Below are 21,791 nucleotides of genomic sequence, written 5' to 3' on the forward strand. Positions count from 1 at the left end.
CTGCCGGCTCAACGACTCTACACAAACGTCCTGAAAACCTGAAATCCAGCTCGCCGCAGGAGCCACTTTTATAACACTGACTTCAAATTTCAGGTTGACATTTTTTTTCTCAGAGGGGGTGGATTTTCCAGTGAGTTCCATTAGACATGGTGGGGGGGGGGTTACCATGCTGATTTAATGACATCAACAGCAGAGCTGAAAAACAAAGCTTTTTTTGTATTTGGAAAACTTCCACAAGTCAACATGAACTGAATGATTTTTTTTTAGAAATTCATATTGATTTTTCCTCAGATGATGGTGTCAAAACTATGCACTGTAAAGAGAAATTCATCGGAAATCTTATCATTTCTTACAAACCGTTTTGTTTTTTTGTTTCTTTTCAGAGGCTTAATTTACTAGGAACCAAATGACTGTGACACTAAATTATTTGATTTGATCTAGAACTAGTATAATAATAAGGAAAGCCACATCCGTTACATCAGGACCCCATTTACCCTCTCTGTCACTCCTCTTTCTGCTGCCAGCCAAGAAAACATCCAAAAATTATTTATCCCCATTGCTGTCACTCTGCTTATGTGCATGGTAACGTCTGTGTATTTAATTTTGGGGTTTTTTATGTGTTTAATGGTAAATGGCGTGCACTTAAATAGCGCCTTTCTACCTTCTTCGAAGTACTTTACAGTCACCGCTGCCGAACACTGTGTCTTGCCCAAGGACACTTCGACACATGGGCGGGCAAGGCGGAAATCGAACCCGCAATTTTAGGATCAAAGGTCGCCCGCCGACCACTGCACCATGGCCTTATAGTTATTTTAGAATTTTTGATCATTCTTAAAATCCCTTTTTTAATGTTCTGCTGTTTTGAAAGATACATTTCTGTATTTTGAACAGACAATAACAGCTAACTATTCTATTCCATTCCATTCTTGTTCCAATCTGTTCATTTCTGTTCTATTCCATTACCTTCTAATCCATTTGTTCCCTTCCAGGGTCACGGGGCTGCTGGAGCCTATCCCGGCCACTTGCAGGCGAAGGCAGGGGACATCCTGAACAGGTCGCCTGTCTGTTGCAGGGCCACATTCACACACGCATGCACACCTCTGGACAATTTGGAGAAACCAATGAACCAATGAAGCATGTTTTTGGACGGTGGGAGGAAGCCAGAGTCCCTGGAGAAAACCAAAGCATGCACGGGGAGAACATGCTAACTCCACACAGAAAGGGGGACCTTGGTGTTCTGGTTCAGGTCCCCCAGCCGGGACTTCAACCAGGGGCTTTGGATGATGCTTAGCAGTTTTTCCAATCCATCCCCCTTTTTTCAATTCAGTCCAATCTTAAATTTAAAAGAAAAGAAAATTACAAATTAAAACCCAAATTTATTGGAAACCAAAACTTTTCCAGGTATACCATGCTGTTCTTAAACCTTTCATAGAAAACTATGTCCATGTATATGATCATTTATATGACCTTTGGCACACTAAAGAATGATTTTTTAAAAATGAAATACAAGTTATTTTCACAGCTCATTTTCCAACACGGAAGTAAGACGACTCGATCTTTTAGGCTCCGCCTTTCGCTCCGTGTGGGTGCAGCCTATTTCTTGACGTCACCCTAGAGCCGGCCTCGGCAGCGTGTCTGCATCTCACCCACGAAAAACAAACAACATCCCAACTTTTGCAGAAAACTATGTGCTGATTGTGCAAAGAAAGCGTTTTGCCAATCACTACTAGCTCCACAGAGAAAGTGGGTGTGTCTGTTAGCCTGGAGGCGGTTCCCCACTTTGTGGCGTCACACTCTTGGATTGGGAGGGGCTGGTGCTCAGAGAGCAGGTTTCTAGAGGATTACTCAGAAATGCGTGAATGGATCAAAATACCGCTTTGGGGTTGTTGTTTTTTTGTCCCTTTAAGACAAAGATTCTAGTCACCAATACAGGTTTTCTCAAACTAAGATTATTTTGCTGTTAAAAACATTTTCAACAACACTACAGAAAATAAAACTTTTTTTTTAAGCAAGGATGTTTTTACGTTCTTAAGATTCAGTTTTTGTGATGAAGGAAAATAAAAACCAAAGGAGATCCTCGAACAAAATCCCAGCTGTGGTTTTGAAATGTTCTGTGTGCATCAGAGACTTTTTTCAGACTTTAGGAGAAAAAAACACACAAGCCAGTTTAAGTGGACCATTGCTGATGGATTAACAAAATGTCTTTACTGAAAGTAGAATCCCTGATGTCCGATTCCTTGCCGGGACTGCGGCTGTTCTGTGTTTTTCATGTGGAAAAGGCAGGTGTTAAGAGAACACAGAGAACGTTTTCTGCTCGTGGAAACATTTTAGCAGCAGACATCATGTTTGTGTTTTTAGGGCACGAATGGAAGCTATCCGAATGACTCACGCTGATTTTCTTGTTTTCCATTTTTCTATGAAGTCGTTGAATTTCTTGAGGAAATTTGTTGTTTGCAGGTAAGTTAGTGAAAACCAAGGCATGGGGTGGGGTAGGGGTAGGTGTCTGATGTAGAGGGGAGGTCATTTCCCATCGTAGATCCACCACAGGTTCATGTTAACAAAAAATAAGTGGCCAAAAATATGATGCAGTCTGTTTTTATTCACTTATTCCACGTGCATGAATGAAATCTCCTGATTACCTGTAGTTACAGGAATGTGCGTGCACAAAATCTTTATTTTTGTATTATTTTTGAACTTTTTGTTAGGTGATCAGCGAGATTTTCAAATCAACTTTTGACGATCTTAAATCTGTCCTCTTTTTTTTTACTTTTATAAAAAAAAAAGAGAAGCTGAAGAAAAACCTTTTAAAATGCTGAATTCAAGATTAATGTAGCCTTTGGCATCGCAGTAAACAACCCAGCCTCTCAAACTGAAGTGCTGCTTAATTCGAGTCACACTTGAACAGATAATTCCCCTCGTTAGAGTTGTGACCCCAAAGCATTGTGGGAATTTCCTCTCTCCTTTCACTATAGATGATGAATCCAACGCCCACAGAGACTAGAAGGGAAGCGACAAACCTGATTAACGTTGCAAGTTGTTATTTTAGAAAGTCTTAGCTGAAGAATCCGCCATGAGATTAAGAAAGGATCTACGTCATGCAAAGATGAACACTCTTCCCGGCTTTGTACGTGCTCCATACATGACTGAACATGAGACCTGGACTGAGTGAGTGTGACATCACCCACAGAAAATGATTTATTTCCAGCTCCAGAAGTTGAAACAACCAGAAACAGATCCATTTACATCTCACCACAGGCCCCGCCCACTTCTTTGGTGTGCCACTGAAGGTTTTTCCAAACTTACAAGCATTTAATGACATTTGATTTGATTTGATTTGATTTAAATTGTTTCTGTCAAAACCAGTTTCAATTAGGATTTAGTGAAGACACTAAATGGAGCATTACTAAATAAAAGCTCCATCTGGCCTCTGTAACTCCACAGATTAAGGGATCTGTAGCCACCATTCATTCTGCATCCTCAGGCAAATACAGAGGAATTTCAAACTCTTTTCCTCTGCATCACAAAATGATCAAACAACTTTAATAAGACAAAAGCTGGGCTTAAAAGATGAGAAAAGAGCGCTGGTTTTGGGGCTGCTGAGACGCTAAGCACCCATGCAGGACTCAGACAAACACTCGGTAAAGAGGGCTGCATTTCAAAGGAGCACCTGCACGCTTGGAGGGTCCCAAAAACTCCTTAAAACAACTGCTTGTTGCGGCCAAATGATCTTCACACTTCCCGGCCTGTCACCTGGCCCGTTCTGCTCTCAGCCCCACTTCTGTCCCACGAGGAGATGCCCCCGCTCCAGGAGAAAACCGCACTCCTGCGCCGGGTGACACGTCTGTGGCGCCGGGCTCTAAATGAGGCCTGGCCCCCTTTTCTCACGGGGATCAGCCAACCCTGTGTTTTCACTTCAGCGTGTTTTCATAAGTCCTCTACGGTTGACCATTAAAGCTGATATGTTTTACACGAATTTGCATCCTCTCCAAAAATCACAGTTGTAGCACGGAGTCTCATTTTTTCTTTTCTTCTTCTTCTCCTGCTGCCGTTGTGGATGTTTTGGAAACACTCACGAAAGGTTTCAACCAATGCGCTCACCGCGCTCTCCATGCCAGAGCCGGTTAGCATCACGGAAAATGTTTTCAGAACCTCCAGATGATTCCAACTGCTGGCAGCCCCCCCACCACCCCGTGTGGGATCAGGGACCTTAAGAACACACGGGCAGGAGCGAGGAACATCGATGGAGACGGCAGGTGACACCAAGCGGCCTCCTGCAGAGCAGAGTGTGTTTCTTGGCCCGTCGTCTCCTTTTCCAACCATTTCACAGCTGACTGGCTTTCAGTTTTATGTTTGTAATGAAGTAAAGTTTGACAGCCAGTCAAAGATTTTTTGTTTTTTTTAACGCTGTTAAGCTCAGACTGCCAAGAACTGGTGAGCGGAACAGTTGAAGCCAGCAGTCACATTTGATGAAAAATGACAACTGTATGGCTGGAAGAAAAAGGAATAGGGTTGAGAGAGACCCTGCAGACGTTTACATCTGTCACATAAAGCGTGTTCAAATGGACTTCTACTCATAAAGTTTAGATTCGACCTTTTATTTTGCCTTTTAACAAAAACAAATGTTCATGTATCCTTGTGTTTTTACATCCTTGTTGTGCAACCAGAACAAAAAAAAGAGAAGGAATGCTCTTTCTTTCAAAATAAGAGTCTGAAGTTAAAAGTCCTGGACAGTAGATCAGTGTTTTTCAACCAGTGTGCCGCGGCACAAGTGTGCCGTGGGAAATAAATCGCCCTCATTAACTGATTTAACAACATTTTCTATCTCCAGATTATCAGTTCTTTGTTCATCCAAACAGGCCCTGATAAAACACTGACAAATTATGAATATGAAAGATCGTAAAATACTTTTTTCTTTGTATTTATTTGATTCTATTAAAGACATTTTGATAAGAATGACGGTACCGCGATTTAGCTGCAACTAAAGCCGTTTTCTGAAAAGTCCCGCCCCTTTAACTGTCTCCGCCAATCATTCTTGGAATCTTAATCACACGTCATCAGTCTGACCAATCAGAAGTGGTTAAAGTCTTCACTTCCTTGTTCTGATTTAGCTCGTAAAGTCTCTCAGTTCCAACAAAAATAACAGCTTAAGTTCGTCTTTAGCGGTGTAGCTTTCCACAGAATCCAGTGTCAGACCGTGGAACAAGTGAACAAAACAATGAAGCTCAGAGATGCGAGTCTTTCTGCCATCTGCGGCTGTTTGCACTACATCTCCCATGATGCATTGGGTTAAAGTGACAGTGTCTTAGCGCACAATGAGTCCCTCCTCTTAACGTCTTGAAACCACAACGAACACACATCAAACAGTTTTAAATCTTTTAGATTAACTTTTATTAGATCTTTTAGAAAAAAACAGCTGCAGCTTCCAGCTTTTTCTGCCACAATTATCACAAAAATGCATGTGAGATTGTTTCTCCTTTTTATTTTTGGATGCTGGTGTGCCGCGGGATTTTTGTCAAGGTTAAAGTGTGCCGTGGCTCAAAAAAGGTTGAAAAACACTGCTGTAGGGAGAGGAAAGGCCTGCACTAAACACACTTTGGTACATTTCTCCAGAAAAAAATGAGCGTTTAAATGATGATAAGAGTGACGAGTTCACTTACAGCGGAGGAAACGAGTATTTCACCCCTCAATGATTTTGTACGTTTGCCCACTTAAATAGAAATTAACAGTCTGTCATCTTAACAGCAAGAGACGGAAGTCCAGAAATCAACTTTAAAGAATTCCAATAAAATTGCATTTCATCTTGGGGAAAAAAGTATTCGATCCCCCAGTAACCATTCTGGTTCACACAGACCATTTAGACTCTCCTAATCAACCTGTCACCTGAATGGAAGACACCTGTAGAACTGATCACCTGTAGAAAAAGACACCTGTACACCTGTCCACACAGACTCCAAACAAAATGGGAAAGACTGAAGAGCTTTCAGTGGATTTAAGGGGGAAGATTGTAGACCAGCACAGCCTGGACTGCAAAACCATCAACAAGAAGCTGGGGGTTACCGCGACAACTGTTGGTGCAACATGACCACATTTAGGTCTGCGGCTCCAAACCAGATTTGACCTGGTGGGGTTTCCATCATCATGAGGTCATTGAGGAATCGGCCTAAACATCACGGCGGGAGTTCGTTGATGATCTCCAAGCAGCTGAACCACAGTCACCAAGAAAACCACTGGTGTTACTATATGAGACCCCCTGCTGAAGAAGACACATTCCCGCCTGAAGTTCACCAATGAACACCTTCATGAGAGAACGGGAGAAGGTGCTGTGTTCAGATCAAACCAACATGGAGATCTTTGGCACCAACTCAACCCGCCGTGTTTGGAGGAAGAGAGAAAAGCAGCCGATGACCCCAAGAACACCACCCCCACTGTCAAACATGGGGCTGGAAACATCATGCTCTGTGGCTGTTTATCCTGCACAGGGCTTCTTCACTGTGAGGGTGGGCAGAGCCATGTACCGTCCAATCCTGAGTGAAAACCTCCTTCTCTCCTTAAGTCAGGAGGCTTGAATGGGTGGTGGGTGGATCTTCCAACAGGATCATGAACCAAAACTTACAGCTGAGACAACCAAGGAATGACTGAAGAAGAAGCACATGGAGGTCATGGAGCCGTCCAGCCAGTCTCTGGACCTCGATGCTATAGAAAACCTATAGAAAGAGATGAAGTTGTTGAGCAATAGCCGCCAAATCTGAATGATTTAGAAATTATCTGTGAAGAAGAATGGCGAGATATTCCTCCTGATGTGCGAAGATAACTGATCATCAACTACAAGAAACATTTGAACTTTTTGCTGCTAATTAGGGACCAAATACTCACTTCCTCAATGAAAGGCACATAAATTCTTTAAAGTAGGTTTATTTTATCTTATTTTTTCAGTTGTCTCTCTCACAGCTCGGATGAACCTACCAATGATATAATAGAATGTCAATTTTTTTATTTTATTTTTTCAGGAACAACCTGCTAAGGGATCAAATACTTATTTCCTTGTCTGTACAACACTTTTTCCTAAAAAAAATAAAGCCTATTTCTGCTTGATTTCTGCAGAGGATATACAGCCAACAAGCAGAAGTTGCAGGTAACGCCTTAAATGTAAATCCTGGTTATAAATAGATGATTCTACAGCCCGAGACAGCGTGTATTTTAAAGTTAGATATGTCCCGTAAAAGCCTCAACTGCAGGTAATGACTGTGTTTCCTTTGATTTCTTCCCTCTTTCAAATCTTTCCAGGTACCTGAATGATGCCAGCGTGTGATAGGAGGACCGAGCTGATTGGTGGGAAAAAGAGGAGGAAGAGGTAGATGAAGTGGGAGAGCAGAGAGAGGAGAAGCACTGGCTGAGAGCAGATGGCAGAGCTGGCACCTGTCTCCCACCCAAATCTGTTTGGAGCTGAGATGCACATGTCTTAAAAGAAAACGCATGCCAAAACGGAAAAAAAAACAAAAAGAAAAGAAAGGAACTCTCAGGTTTTAACCCTTTGTGGCAGTGCCCTCGCTTTAGCCTCTCAGCCATAATAGGATGCCCTCCCTGTGAACAGGAGGAGGCACAAAAACCCTCTCAAATCCTTCCACGCCGCCTCACCCGGGCCTTGTAAGCAAACAGAGGGGGCATTGAGAGCAGGAGAGAGTCTCATTTAAGGCTTTAATCTGTGGGCCACATGCTCGACAACAGCAGAGGACCCATGGTGCACTGCAGCGATGGCGCTCCAACACACACACACGCTGCATGAGCGGCGGCAGGCCGGACCTGGCTGAACGTGGCATGTGTTTGGCACGAGGGGAGGTCCGTTCCAGGTGGCTGCGTGTATAAGTTGCAATCAGTCTGAACCCTCTTAGATCACCCTCATCCCCTGGACCTTCTGGTGTTTTCACAGCGTTTACAGGCTCTTTGACATCGGTGCCAAAGCCGTAACTGTACGTTTGAAGACACATTCAGGTGTGTTGGCTGTCTTTAAGGTGAGCTGCTCGCCTCCCGGCGGGGGAAGAGGAGCGTGTGAATCATCATTCAAACCGCCACAGATGTTTCTCTGAAACAGTGACTGAGCGTCTGAGCTTTGACAAATGAAGCTTTCGAAGCATTTTCATGTTTCAGGAAGGGTGAGATCCTCTGATAGCTTTCTTTACTAACAAAGCATTTAAAGTGTTTGTCATCGTCACCTTTTATTTCGTTGGTTTTAAATGCGATTCCTGTGGATTTGATCGAGTTCTGCCCTTGTTTAAAAGTGAATCAGCTGAAGAAGAACACGACCAAGAACATTTTGAACCAAAGGTAAATGATATAAAAAACAATGACCATAAATAAATGGTAGCATCCAAAGAAATCCAAAATAATCGAAAAACTGCCGAAGAAAAAGAAAAATAACATGTAGGCAGTGCTACAACAGTTTAAATGAGCTCGATGCTAACAGCTACAGTAGCTTGAAAAACTACAAACCCGTTTTGAAGTAACGACTAAAATGACTAAAAGTTCATTTAAAGTGTATTTTCAGTGTTATTTATTATCTATTGAATGTTTAACAGAGCGACGGTCACAAGGTCATTTCTGCTTTGTGGGATCAGGAAAGTTCTGTTCTGTTCTGTTCTACTCTATTCTATTCTAAAATAAGTTCAACATTCTAAAATTAAAAGGGCAAAATACTGACCAACAAAAACTATAAAGTTATAAAGTTGAATTAATTAAAGAACATTTGACTTGTTAAAAGTCTGATGGAGCTGAAATAAGTTCTACATTTGGACAACGTGAAAAACTAAACGGATGGATGGATGGATAGAATCAATTTTCAAAATGGTTTGAAAGGTTCAAACCTTTTTCATGACTTTCTTTATGACTTGTTCATAAATACTTACACAAAAATGAATAAAGAACATTCAAATACAGACTTTGCGTAGTTACAGGAAAAAAACCTTCAAACTTTTTCCATAATATATCATCAGTCCTCAGAGGCACTAATATATTAGATCAATTATAAGTAATTTATTATCCACTAGTGTAATGTCTATATTCTTGACCTTTTTAGATTTTTTTAAAATGTGTTTTTTATTTCATTTTCAACCCTGACTTGTATATTTTATCGCAAACAATGACAATAAAGGAAATTCTGGTTCTGATAGATATTTGTCTGAAATTTTCCAAAGCAGGTGACCTTGTGTGTTTGTAGTTTTTCCTTGCACCGCTAGAGGGAGCCAGAGGCCCCGCTTGAGTCTGAGCAACACCTCCTCACTCAGGCCCTTCAAGGTTCACCAGAACTTCTGGAGGCTGAAAATAGCTCTTCTCAGAAGCCTCCTTTCAACTTTTTATTCAAGCAGATCCACAAATTGTGTCCAGATTTTTTGCACATCTTGGAGTCTGTTTGAAAAAAAAATTGCTTTTGCATCCATTTCCAGCAAATAGATCTGTCCGAAAACCCATAAAGTTAGTGATATTTTTCCCATTGTGGTCGCGTTTTACCTTCTGAAACCAACAGTATATTTTCTTTAATAATTTATTGTATGACCCTGTATGTGTGTGTGTGCGTGCAGAGGTAATAAATCATAATCTGAGTTATAATTATGTGATTTTTCTTCATCCTTTCAGACAGATAGAGATCAAGTGTGGAGGAAATGTAGGGACCCTGAAGGGGGGGGGAAGGTGGATGTTTATGTTGCGCTGCAGGCAGCCCTGCTGGGCGTCTTGCTCATGCTGGTGGTGCCCAGAGGTTGTTGCCATGCAACTCAGTGTGGCACACAGACACAAGCAAGCAACAATGGTCTGCTTTATGAGGTGCCCACTGATGCCATGGTAACCTCCTCATTCTGGGCAGGACAGGCAAAGCCGTGTGCCAAAATAAAAAAATAAAAAAGGGGAGGGGGGGGGGGGGGGGGGGGGGGATGGCCATGGTTTTCCCTGCCTTTCTGCAGCCACGTTGCCCAGAAACCTTTAGAAACCTAATAAGTGAAACCAGTGGGCAGACAAATTACGATGGGAGCGTGTAGGAGGGGGTTTTAGTGAGTCCTGTCTACCAAGCTCAAATTTGGCCTTGAGAGGAATAAAACGTAAGTGGGTGATTAAATAAAAAACACAAAAATGTCCCTGTAAACTTGTTTTACGCAGAAGAAAAGCCAATTCCAACTATTCCAATCAGTGCTTTGGATCAGGTTCGGTTGCGTAACGGCACAGACAAAAGGAGACCCAGAGGGGAGCACAGGGGTCACCCTGTCCGCACAAAGAGAGAGAGGGAGGTTTTTAATGTAAGCACCTCAGACGCAGACTACGCCCTGCTGCCCCCTTTATACGTTTTATTACAGGAGCATCCAGGCAGTGCGCCCATTCCCTGCGCTTTCAGGCGCCGCTGGAATCTGGCGAGCTTTGAAACAGCCCAGAATCATGACTGGATTCTGGACTGATGGATCAAGGAGGAAGCAGAGAGATGGTGCTTTTTTTTAAAAGAAACAACAGGCAGGGGATTTGGTCAATCTGGCTCGGTCCATGCTAAACACAGTTTTGCAGAAACACAACAGGGAATCACATAACGCCGCTCTTCTTCACTGGAAGGGCCCTGCAGAGGAGGAGAACAGGAAGAGCCAAGCAGAGAGGAGGCAGGTAGGAGGACAGGGAGCTCAGACGTGCAGAAGACGAGCATCCGATGCTGGCAAGTAAACAGGCAAAGACAGGCGTGCTGATCAAATAGATACCAAACCTCAGATAAAAGAGAGGCGGCCTTCCACTGGCTGCAGCCCAGGACTCAAACAAAGGGGGCAAACCCAATATTCCTCTCAGACGCTTCATTTTTATTTTCTACGATAGGCATGACAAGATAAAAATCCTCAATAATGCCGTCCTCATGTGAAATGACTAACTGTTTACACCGCAGAAGAAAAATGACTTCCATTTGTTTTTGCTTTCTCCAGCTGCAGCAGATTTCCCCGCTCCACGCCGCTTTCCAAGACTCAGCGGCCCTTTCTGCACCGCTCCTTCCCCTCATCCTCATGCAGGACTGATGTTCAGCAACAATCTATGTACAGAATGTTAGTCTATAGCAAAGTTTTTATGAAAATTTTTCATACAATTTTTATGAAAGTATTCTCCCATACATGCCTTATTTTCTGGATTTGAATTTTTTTCTCCCTTGATGTTTGTTCTTAAACACTTCAAAAGAATTCAATCAATGTGTTTTTCCTTGTTGAAATTAACAAAAAATATTACTTTGCTCTTTTAAACTTGAGCTTTATTAAGTATTTCATGTGTTTTTAGTGTTTTTTACTACACTTTGATATAAATGATAGCAGGGCACCAAAGAAATGGGTTATCCAAATATATCTTTTTATATATTTATATATATATATTTAAGCAGATTAAGGAATTTTTTTAGGTGAAGTCAATGTTTGGTTTTTTATTTGACTTTGTAGGATAATTTCTTTTCTTTTGCAAAGCAGTTTTTCTTATGATTTTTAAGTTGAAAAACAGATGCTGTAATAAGTATTCCACTTTGTGTTAGATTTGCATGAAAAGTCATTTATAAATAAAGTTTTGTTGATTTGAAAAAATAAGCTTTATCTATTTTTTCAGGAAATAAATAAATGAATCAAACCAAGAGATTCTGAGTTTATGGTAAGTTTGCAGACTCATTTGAAAGAACCCAAACCCAAACAGATACGTGGGGAAACATCCATCAGTACTGAGGTTGAAAACCACAGATATTTCAAATCAATCAGGAAGTAAATATGTTTCTGTCAAACTTTGTCAGTTTCTCTTCCTGTTGTGTCTCTTTGTCTTTTTCTGAACATGCGATGCAAACACAAAGACGTCCAATCACAGGCTTGCTTCCACCAAGTCGGGTCAGTAATCGGCTAAAGGTGAACCACAGTGAGGGATGTTTTCACTGAGCCCTTTTTTTTCACGGCACTTCAAACAAAATCTGAATAAATTCATATGACTCACTTTTTAACCACAAAGAATAAAACATTTATGTGGTTTAAATCGCCAAACGAATCATATTTCAACATTACAGGGCTCTCCGGATCATAAGATGCACTGTCAATTTTTGAATGTTTACCTTACATGAGGCGCAGCGAACAGAAAAACCAGAGAAAAGTCCGTCAGTCAGACTTTATGAACTGTGTTCACAGTAACTTGTTTGCTACACGTTAGCCGTGTTAGCGTGTTCACAATAGCGTATTTTTTGCTCCCAACCTGGTCAGTAACATGTAAACGAACCTGGACGGAGCGCGTGTGACATCACCCATAGAGGAAGCCCTTCTCCCGGCTCCAGCAAAATGAAGCCGATTCAGTCGCCATTTTTCCGCCATTTGGAGCCAAGTCGACAGTGATTGGTCCAAGTCTGTAACTGCTGTCACCAATCAGGAGTACCGGTTTGCACGTTCGAAGTCCACACCCCCTGCCACTGAAAGCGCCTCTTGGAGCATCTGTCAATCAAATATTTAAGGCGGGGGGTCACATGCTTTTACTGCGGCATCTGATTGGTCAGTTTATAACTTGAATATCTTGTTCTGAAAAGAATATCATGAAAAAAACTGAATTAACCAAAAGATGTTAAAAAAATAAAAGCTACCAGAGCAAGAATTGTTCTTCTGACCAAAAGAATGACTGAGTAACAGCTGGATATTTCTTTATAAAAGTATTTGGGGTTTTGGCTTCTTGGAACCAAACGTCCTGCTTGGAACGCCAGGGGGGAGTGGTCACTTAGTCCAGTTCTCATATATAGTTAATGAAAAGAACAGACTAATACCACTGCAACAAATGTTACTGTGACTGTGCTATCTCCCCAAACGTGTTAGTAAATAAGTAAAAAGATGGTGTGACAGTGATATACGTTAGTTGCACATTTACAAAAACATCCAATGACATTTTGTCAGAGCGCCGTGTACCTCTCAAAACTGCTTCAGCATCAATAAACACAACCAGAGATAATCCACATATAAAACAATCCAGATTATACGGAGCACCTTTCATTTCTTGATCAAAATTAAGACTTTTAAGTGCAATTTATAGTGCAGAAAACACGGTATCTAGATTATATTTATTTGGGTAAAAGAATTGGACTACAAAGATAGTTGAATCTTTTATTCACCGATTTCGTGGAGCATGTATGGAAATGTGTATTGAATCAGGTGGGAGGGAAAGATACACAACCCTGGTCTTCTGGGAAAACCCACACAGATAACAGCAGCCATGGTGTTGTGTCTGAGAGGCCATGCGTGTGCGCCCTCCTCAGAACTCGCCGCGGCGGTGGGAGGCCTTGCAGAGCGCGCTCGTGGCAGCTGAGAACAGTTGGACCGGCAAATCTGGAGGCACAGCTGCTTGGCGAGGCGCTCCGTGGTATCAGCAGAACAAACATCCAGTGTGCACACGCTCTCTGCAGATCTGACCACTGGTGCCTCCCTCCATGTTTTTCCCCTCTTCGCCAGGTATCTTCATTCACCTACAGGCACACCCAAGGAGAGTTTCGAACTGGCAGAGGGGGGAATGAAGCGGCAGGGCGACCCGGGCCTCAGGTGGAAGCCGTACTGGGGCTTCTCTGCCAGGTCACGGTGGATGGCAGGAAAGAGGCTCTGCCCTTCTTTTTGGAGTGTAGGATCTGTCTTTAACTGTCTGTCTTGTCAGTTGAGGTCTTTTCCACGTTCAACGCTGAGAAAGTGGTCCAGAAACCCCGGTGAGATCAAAAAAAGTAGCGCTTTGGTTTCTTGACACTGCCATAACGGTGCTGCTCCACCTAAATGCACAGAGTTTCTCCTCTTAGATTCTAATCACGACTTCATTTGGTTGATTGACTCCATCAAAGATATCTGGGCCTCATCCCAGTGGATCACAGTTTTAATTAAAAACCCGTTTTTCCACCAGAGGACACGATTCCGAATGTGATCAAGGCCATGATATACTTTTGATGCAACACAGAATTGTCCCCGCCCCCAAGCACAGCCCTACTTTTCCCACCTAAATATCTACCTGAATAGGTGTATTTCCAAGGCTTAAACACGTTCAGCGATTCGGTTGATCTGTGCTCAGCTTGGATTCAGTAGTTGTGGCTTCTGTCTTCTGTGTTTTTGACCCCGAGGCCCCCCCTCCCTTTATTTTTTTCTTCTTTTTCTGACACAAGCATGCACAGTTTGGATCATATCACAGAGCTAATTTATTCCAGATCTCACATATTGACAACATCAATCACCGGGTTCTCTGGGTAGCAGTTATTATTGCCTCTCATGCGGCGGTTGCTGCAGATCACAGAAGCGTCTCGAGGCCTGACACAGTTTGCAAACCCGGGGGCTCCTCTCAGCGCCAGCCTGCTGCGCTCACTGCTATGTAGGGCAGAGCTGGGCCCTCTGCCCGGCTGGGGACGGGGTGAGCATGAGGGACGGAGGGGGGGGGTGGGGGCTGGCAGCCAGGCCTAAGGCGGGGATCTAGGAGATGGAGGGCATGGGGGGGGGAAAGGGGATGGAGGGGGAGGTCACGGGGTGCTACGGGGGCAGGGAAAGGGCACAGGCTGGCAAATGGACATCGTGACGTCTGTGGACGGCTAGCCCCCCGCACATGTGATGCACACAGCCAGGGGGGCTGTGGGGGCTCAAAATATGTGTCGTTCTTTTCAAATTTTCACTTATGAAGTTTTGAAAATGCCAGATCCCCCACATCTTCACCTTTGACTTCCCAATCTGTCTTGTGTTTCTAAGTTAAACCAACTTACTGGTGACAGAAGAATCTTCTCAACGTCTGAATATTTAGAGATTCGTACGTTTATTTGCAGCAGCGATGCAACAACTCACTTTTCCATGATAGGCTTCAAACCTTTGCTTTTGGGTCACGGTTTTGTTTACGTTCAATATATGATTTGTGTATCAAAAAATAACAGCAAAAAACTACCCAAAAAAAATGGATAATTCGTTATTTGCATGTATTTTAAACTTCAGAACTCAGAAGAAGGCCTGATGATTGGGACGGGAACTCGGACTTCAGTTGCTCTTCAAATTCAAAGAGAAATCTTCTTGACTCGACTCGACATTTGACTCCAGAGCTTTGGAACTCCGTTTTTACCTTCATGACATCCCTGTCAGGTCATTTGCTGTAAATGGCTCAAATCAGATTTTCGTTTTTTAATACAACATTATTTTTTATGACGGCTTTTTGAGACTTGAAATGCAGCTTGAAGTCAAAGTCCTGAACTTAACTTGGACTTGCAAAAAATGAGCGACCCTGGGGGAATTTTCCGGCAGGCAGGTCAGCAGTGCGTTTACCTGGTTACTCCTCCCCGCAGGCGGTTCAGCCCAATCAACTCACCTGTTCTGCGTCCTACCTAAGTCCAGGTGTGGTCCAATCCCTCTTCATCCATTCCCCTGCGAGCCCTGCTTTTGTCGCCCCACCCTCCTCCATGGCTTCCACCTGTGAGCTCTGTTAGGGGTAGTTTAATACCCAAAGTTTTCTATGGAGATCTTTGTTTTTATGTTCTGAACGGAGCCTTATGCCAAACTAAAAGAAATATGGAAATAAATCTTCTTTACTGCATGAGTTGTCTGACTGAAAAGGAATTGTGAGCCTAAAATAAAACAGAAAACATAGTAAGTGTGATTAAAAGATATTCTAGATGTTCAGTAAAACTATTTTCTACTTTTTACTCGATTCAGAAAATAATTTCATGACTGATTGAATCATCCCAGAGTTTAGCAAATGTTGTGGTCATTTCTAGTTTTCATTTTTTATGCAGTTTTTCTATGAAAATATGGTAAAAATATATTTTACAAAATTATTTTAAAGTGACATTTAGAAGAAGAGGATAAATGTGATCACTTTAAGAAAAGAAAATCTGATGCAAATTTATTTTCAAAATAAAAGCACTTTTTGAAAACAAAATTTCATTGAAAAAAACAGGAAGTGGTTCACTGACAATTGCACAAATTGTTTATTTTTTATGCCATTTAAAATTATTTTAATTTAGTTTTCATTTGTATTTTAACACATGATTTAACACAAAATAAAAACCAATGCAAATTTGTAAAATTATTCTTCATGAAACTGCAGCTTGTTCATTAAAAATCTGTGCTGATTTGAGATTTGTTTAATCTTTTTTGCTTAACTATACATATTTATATGAACCTTTGACGGCTCTCCTGATCCAAATTCAGGCTTAAAAACCAAATATCCTTCTATGAAATCCTAGAATGAATCCATTTTTGATACTATTTAATCCAAATATGTTCCCGTCCTTTTTCCGTCTGTGCGTCTGTCTGTGTCTTAGTCAGACCCTCCCACCAGTCCCCATTTCCCTCCGTTTGGCCGGTTCCCATCTTTTTGCCCAGATGACCCCGCCACCCCCCACTTCCGTCTGCCCGTTTGGCTCCTTCCCACCCCCACCTCAAACCCCTGCCCGCCGCAAACAATTCCCACTCCCTTTGCACATCTTTTCTTTTTCCATTTTCGGACTCTCATCCTCTTTGTCTGTCCCCGTCTGGCATCTTCTGGTGCTCCCTGCATCCTTCTCTGCTCCTGCTCTCCCATCGCACGGATGCCTGGCTTGGTTCGCAACAGCTGTCTCGCCATGTGCCGCCACCAAGTGTTGCCTCCACTGCAGGGCCGGGCGGGGCTGTTCGGAGGGTGGAGGGCGCAAAGTGCTCTAGTCATGAATATTTATGTTCTCTTGGATGTGGCACCAAACAGAAAATGGCACCACAGAACATACTCCACCCCTATAAAGAACTCGATGGGATGCTCAGAAAAGGTGGGAGGACAGAATCAGGAAAGACGAAGGATGAAGGAGAAGTCAGCGAAAACTACAGGAAGTGCTGGCAGATGGAGGAAGACGAGGGGTACCAGAGTAAATGGGAGCACATTTTCAAAATTATACCCCCGCCCAGAGGGGTAAAGAGGTGACACAGCAAGTGTGCATGGGAGGAAGTAGCAGCAGAAATAGGGGGTGTGGACAATCACCATTCAGGACATCAGATTGGAACATTTTGTACTTAAGTAAATGTGTTTCTCATTTTCAATAAAAAAACTAAATGTGATCGGTAAAACTGGGACATTGTTTATTTGAATTTATGACTGATAGTCAGCAGCCATATTGAAAGCGTCATGATCATTTCTTTAGAGATTTCTAGAAATTTTCTAGAGATTTCTAGATCGCATTTCTAGAAATTGTTACAGAAAGTCCTGCTGCGTGAACCGTTAGCCTCGTGTTGTGCTCTTTCTAAAGGTCATGAAAGGTCACAACACAGCACAGTTTCAATGACGAAATTGACTTTTGAAAATTATCATAAAATATTGTTTGGACATTAAAACACCAGTCTGTAGCATGTTTGTATTTATTGTGAAGTTGGACCATTTATTTTTTTAAAAGTGGGCCGAGTTCATGGTTCTAATAAGCTACTCAGGGGGTTAGACTCCGTCTGCAATCAGTCTGTAATCTGTTTGCGGCCCGTCTGCAATCTGTCTGTGGTCTGTCTGCGATCTGTCTGCGGCCCGTCTGCAATCTGTCTGCGGCTCGTCTGCGATCTGCCTGCGGTACGTCTGCGATCTGTCTGCAGTCTGTCTGCGATCCGCCTTCGGCCCATCTGCGGTCCGCCTGCGATCTGTCTGCGGTCCGTCTGTGACCTGTCTGCGGCCCGTCTGCGATCTGTCTGCGGCTCGTCTGCGATCTGCCTGCGGTACGTCTGCAATCCGTCTGCAATCTGTCTGCAGTCTGTCTGCGATCCGCCTTCGGCCCATCTGCGGTCCGTCTGGGATCTGTCTGCGGTCCGTCTGTGATCTGTCTGCGGCCCGTCTGCGATCTGTCTGCGGTCCATCTGCGGGCCATCTGTGGTCCATCACGGATCTCTCAGCGGTCCGTCTGCAATCCGCCTGCGATCTGTCTGCAGGTCCATCTGCGGTCCGTCTGCGATCCGCCTTCGGTCCGTCTGTGATCTGTCTGCAGTCCATCTGCGGTCCGTCTGCGATCCGTCTGCGATCTGTCTGTGTTCCGTCTGTGGTCCGTCTGCGATCTGTCTGTGTTCCGTCTGTGGTCCGTCTGCGGTCCATCTGCGATCTCTCTGCGGTCCGTCTGCAATTCGCCTTCGGTCCGTCTGCGATCTGTCTGCGGTCCATCTGCAATCTGTCTGCGATCTGTCTGTGTTCTGTCTGTGGTCCGTCTGCGGTTCATCTCTGATCCGCCTTCGGTCCATCTGCTGTCTGTCTGCAATCCGTCTGCAATCCATCTACGGTTCATCTGCGGTCTGTCCACGGTCCGTCTGCGATCCGCCTTCGGTCCGTCTGGGGTCTGTCTGCTGTCTGACCCCATTGCATTGCATGAGGAGTCTGTCTCAGGACTGTCAGTTGTTTACATTGCATTGACTCCGTTGTGTCTCTGGTCCATCCCCCCTCCCTCTGGTTCCCAGAAAAGGGGTTTGTCGCATTCTCTCTGCTTCCTCATTGAGTCGTATAATCCATCTTTCATGTCATAAATACTGTTTCTGTCTCCATGGGGAAATGGGTGAAGGTGTTATCTGCGGCGCTAACGTGCGTTCTCCCATGGGCACGTCACCTTAAATATAAAATAACGTTTTATTTGAAAGTGCAACGGAAGCGTTTAGTTCTAAACCTGGACCATTTTCTGGTTCCTCGGCTTTTTGACGAAAACTTGACGGAGGGAAAGACTGGAAATACAATTCCTGCAAAAGCTTGTGTTGCGTTGCGCTGTGGTGCAGAAAGACGGACGTGAAAAGCAGACCTGACGAAGACGACGTGAACATCCTGATTGATTAGCGAACGTTCCATTTTATTCTGTCAACGCAACAGAGAAACAGCGCAAACAAACCAGTGGAAATCAGCCTTGAGGCACATTGTCAATAAGTGTTCTGTTTTTAAGCTTATGTCACACAGCATTATTTCCAAACCGGATTCAAAGTACAAATGAAAGGGATGCTTCTTTGTTTTCATGCTGAAAGTAGCCATTAGCCTTGGAGACTGATCGGTCGTCCAGGTGGTGAGCCTGATACTTTGTCAAGTTTGTGAAAACAGCCCGAACATTTTCATTTACTTTGCGCTGCACTGCTTTTTGTGGTCAGTTGAAGCCTAAAGTTTTTAGTATTAGGACTTGGTGTTATTTTCTGTCTAATGCACCTTGTGCACCATGCACGGGGATTGACCCCTACGGGTGCTGCAGATTTTTGGGGGTTGTCCTGGCCAGTGTCGTAGAGAGGAGCGGCCGCATCTTAAGGGGAGCCCAGGTGTGTCTTGTGGTCTCCCTTGAGGCTTGTTCGACCACCTTGAGGGGCGTCATAAAAACGGAACGTACCATCGTCTAGCGTGTGGTTAGTGTATTGTGAATTATTTATAAATATATTGTAGGTTATGCACTGATATCCGATGGGTGATGGCATCATACGGTGCCCTTCATGCAGCAGTCATGAGTAAGATGCGAGCACTGACTCCTTACTGTGAATGCTGCAGGCACGGGGTCTGCAGGGGATAGGTTTGATGTCCACACAAACTACACTCTGGTTGTTTAGCATCTAACAGTCAGGCTGCATGCAAAGGATGTGCAAGGAGTGCACACCTTTCACCAACGGTCTTCTTGCACTGTGCGCAGGGTTTGGGGGGCTTAAAGAAGGAAAAATCCATGCGACAGGCCTGCCGCTCACCCACTTCACCCTCACTTACCCTTATGTGTTTTCTACAATGGCTCGTAGAAAAAAATTAGAATGAATATTTTCGCCTGATGGGCCTACAAAATGGTCTAAAGCTTTGATATTCTGCGTGCTCCGTGCAGATTGGACTTCTTTTTTTTTTTTTAACTTGTCCTGTCCAACAGCTAGGCAGACAGATGAGAGCTGAGGGCCTCTTGTGTTGGACATATTTTACTTTAACAAGAGGGGTTATTCATCTTCAGACAAACCAAAGGTATGTCTGAATAAACCCCTTTTGTAATCGAGGCCAAACTTTATTAATTTCAATCATGTTTGAAAATCTTTGGTGTTGGACCGGACGGAAAAGGAAAGAGGGGAAGAAGAGAGAGGGACGTTAGAGAGAGGGGGGGGTAGGGGGTGATAATAGGAGGGGAAGGGGGGTAAGACCATGAAGCAGCATAAAGCAACAAGTTTACTGGTTGTTAATCATTATGGTAAGGTTCAAATGCAGTACAAAAAGGGCGGGGCCCGTCCACACACACACTCAAATGTTATAAACACACCTGCTAGCTGCAAAAATGTCCACCTGTCGACATGTACACAAAACAGATAGTGTTCACACGCATACTTAAGCCTTAAAACCAACTAGTGTGAAATATTTCAGTCATTCAATCATGCAAACTGTTAGTGCAAAGGTGAGCTAACACCTGTGCTCAGGTGAGTGTTTATGTTCTTCTAAAATGGATGGTGGAACGTGAAAAGAAGGAGGGAGAGTGCCCAGCCATCCCCACCCCAAGACCCCCACCGCAGCAGCAGCGGCAGCCGGAATCCCCCCAACGCCACACGGGAACCGGCAGGGAACAACCGCCGCCCGGGCGACCAAGCCCGCCACCCAGGCCAGGGCCAGCAGGACCGCCGCAAGGCCCCCAGAGCCAGAGAGCAGGGAGGCACGGAGGGAAAGAGAGCGCCGCCCCAGCCCAACCAGGAGAGCAGCCCCCCCGCCGCGCTGGGAACGCCCAACGCAGGGCCCCACCGGAGAGGGACGCCCACAGCCCCAGACGAGCACCCCACCACCACCCAGGAGTTCCGGGCATCCACCCGCCCCCACCCCAGGTACGAGCCAGGACCCCCCAAGGGAGACCCGCTCCGCACTCCAGGCAGCCATCCGCCCGGCCCACGGTTGGTCCAGGGAGGAGCAAGGCAGGGGCCCGCCGCCCCCGCCCAGGAGGGGGAACCCCGGGGAAAAAAAGAGGGCCCACAAGGGGTGTTGTAAATATGGCCCGACCAGGCTCGGCCATGTTGGAAATTTGGCGGGGCCCAGCGCTCAGGAGCAGGGACCAGAACCCACCCCCCAGGGACACGCACACCCCCGGCTCAGATGTAATGTGAACCCCCCCACCGCGCGGAGAGAGCACCGCCGGGCCCAGGAAGCCGGCACCCCGGGGACACGGCCGCCGTTGCAAAGGGGCCCGTACCCCCCACCAGGCAAGAGGTAGGGGACAGATGGTCCTAGGTCCCACCTTCCTTGCAAAATGTGTGTGCGTGTATGTGTGTTTGAGAGGGTGTGTGTGTGTGAAACGGCAGTTGGGATTAACTCTGAAAACTTCCCTCCAAAAAGACTTTCCAACTTTTTTTTGTACATGTTTCATCTTTTGCGATCTATACAATGATCCTTTCCTAATTAGTTATAAATTCTTCATTTATGCACCTAAGCTGCCATCATTTTGATTATGTTCTGCCTCGCTTGTTTCTTTTCTGCACTCCACAATTAAATATTATTACAGTTGAAAGAAGGTTTTTGCATTTGAAAAGTCCTATTTCAAACCCAGCTTAGTCCAGTACATGGGGGGGGGGGGGGGGGTAATGGGGTTGCCGGAGTCTATACCCAACTACTGTCAGGCAAAGGATACAACCTGGACAGTTTGCCTGGCATCACAGACAAACAGTCCCACGCATTTACACCTACGGCACAATTTAGAGTCATCAGTTAACCTATGACGCATGTTTTTAGACGGTGGGAGGACGCCAGAGTTCCTGGAGAAAGCCCACACACACAACTTCACACTAAAAGGACCTAGCTGGGATTTGAACCAGGACCTTCTCGCTCTGCAAAAAGCATGCTTACCACTACCCCATTGTGCATCCCTGCGCTCT

Source organism: Oryzias latipes, chromosome 8 (genome assembly GCF_002234675.1).
Source record: "Oryzias latipes chromosome 8, ASM223467v1".
Classification (NCBI taxonomy): domain Eukaryota; kingdom Metazoa; phylum Chordata; class Actinopteri; order Beloniformes; family Adrianichthyidae; genus Oryzias; species Oryzias latipes.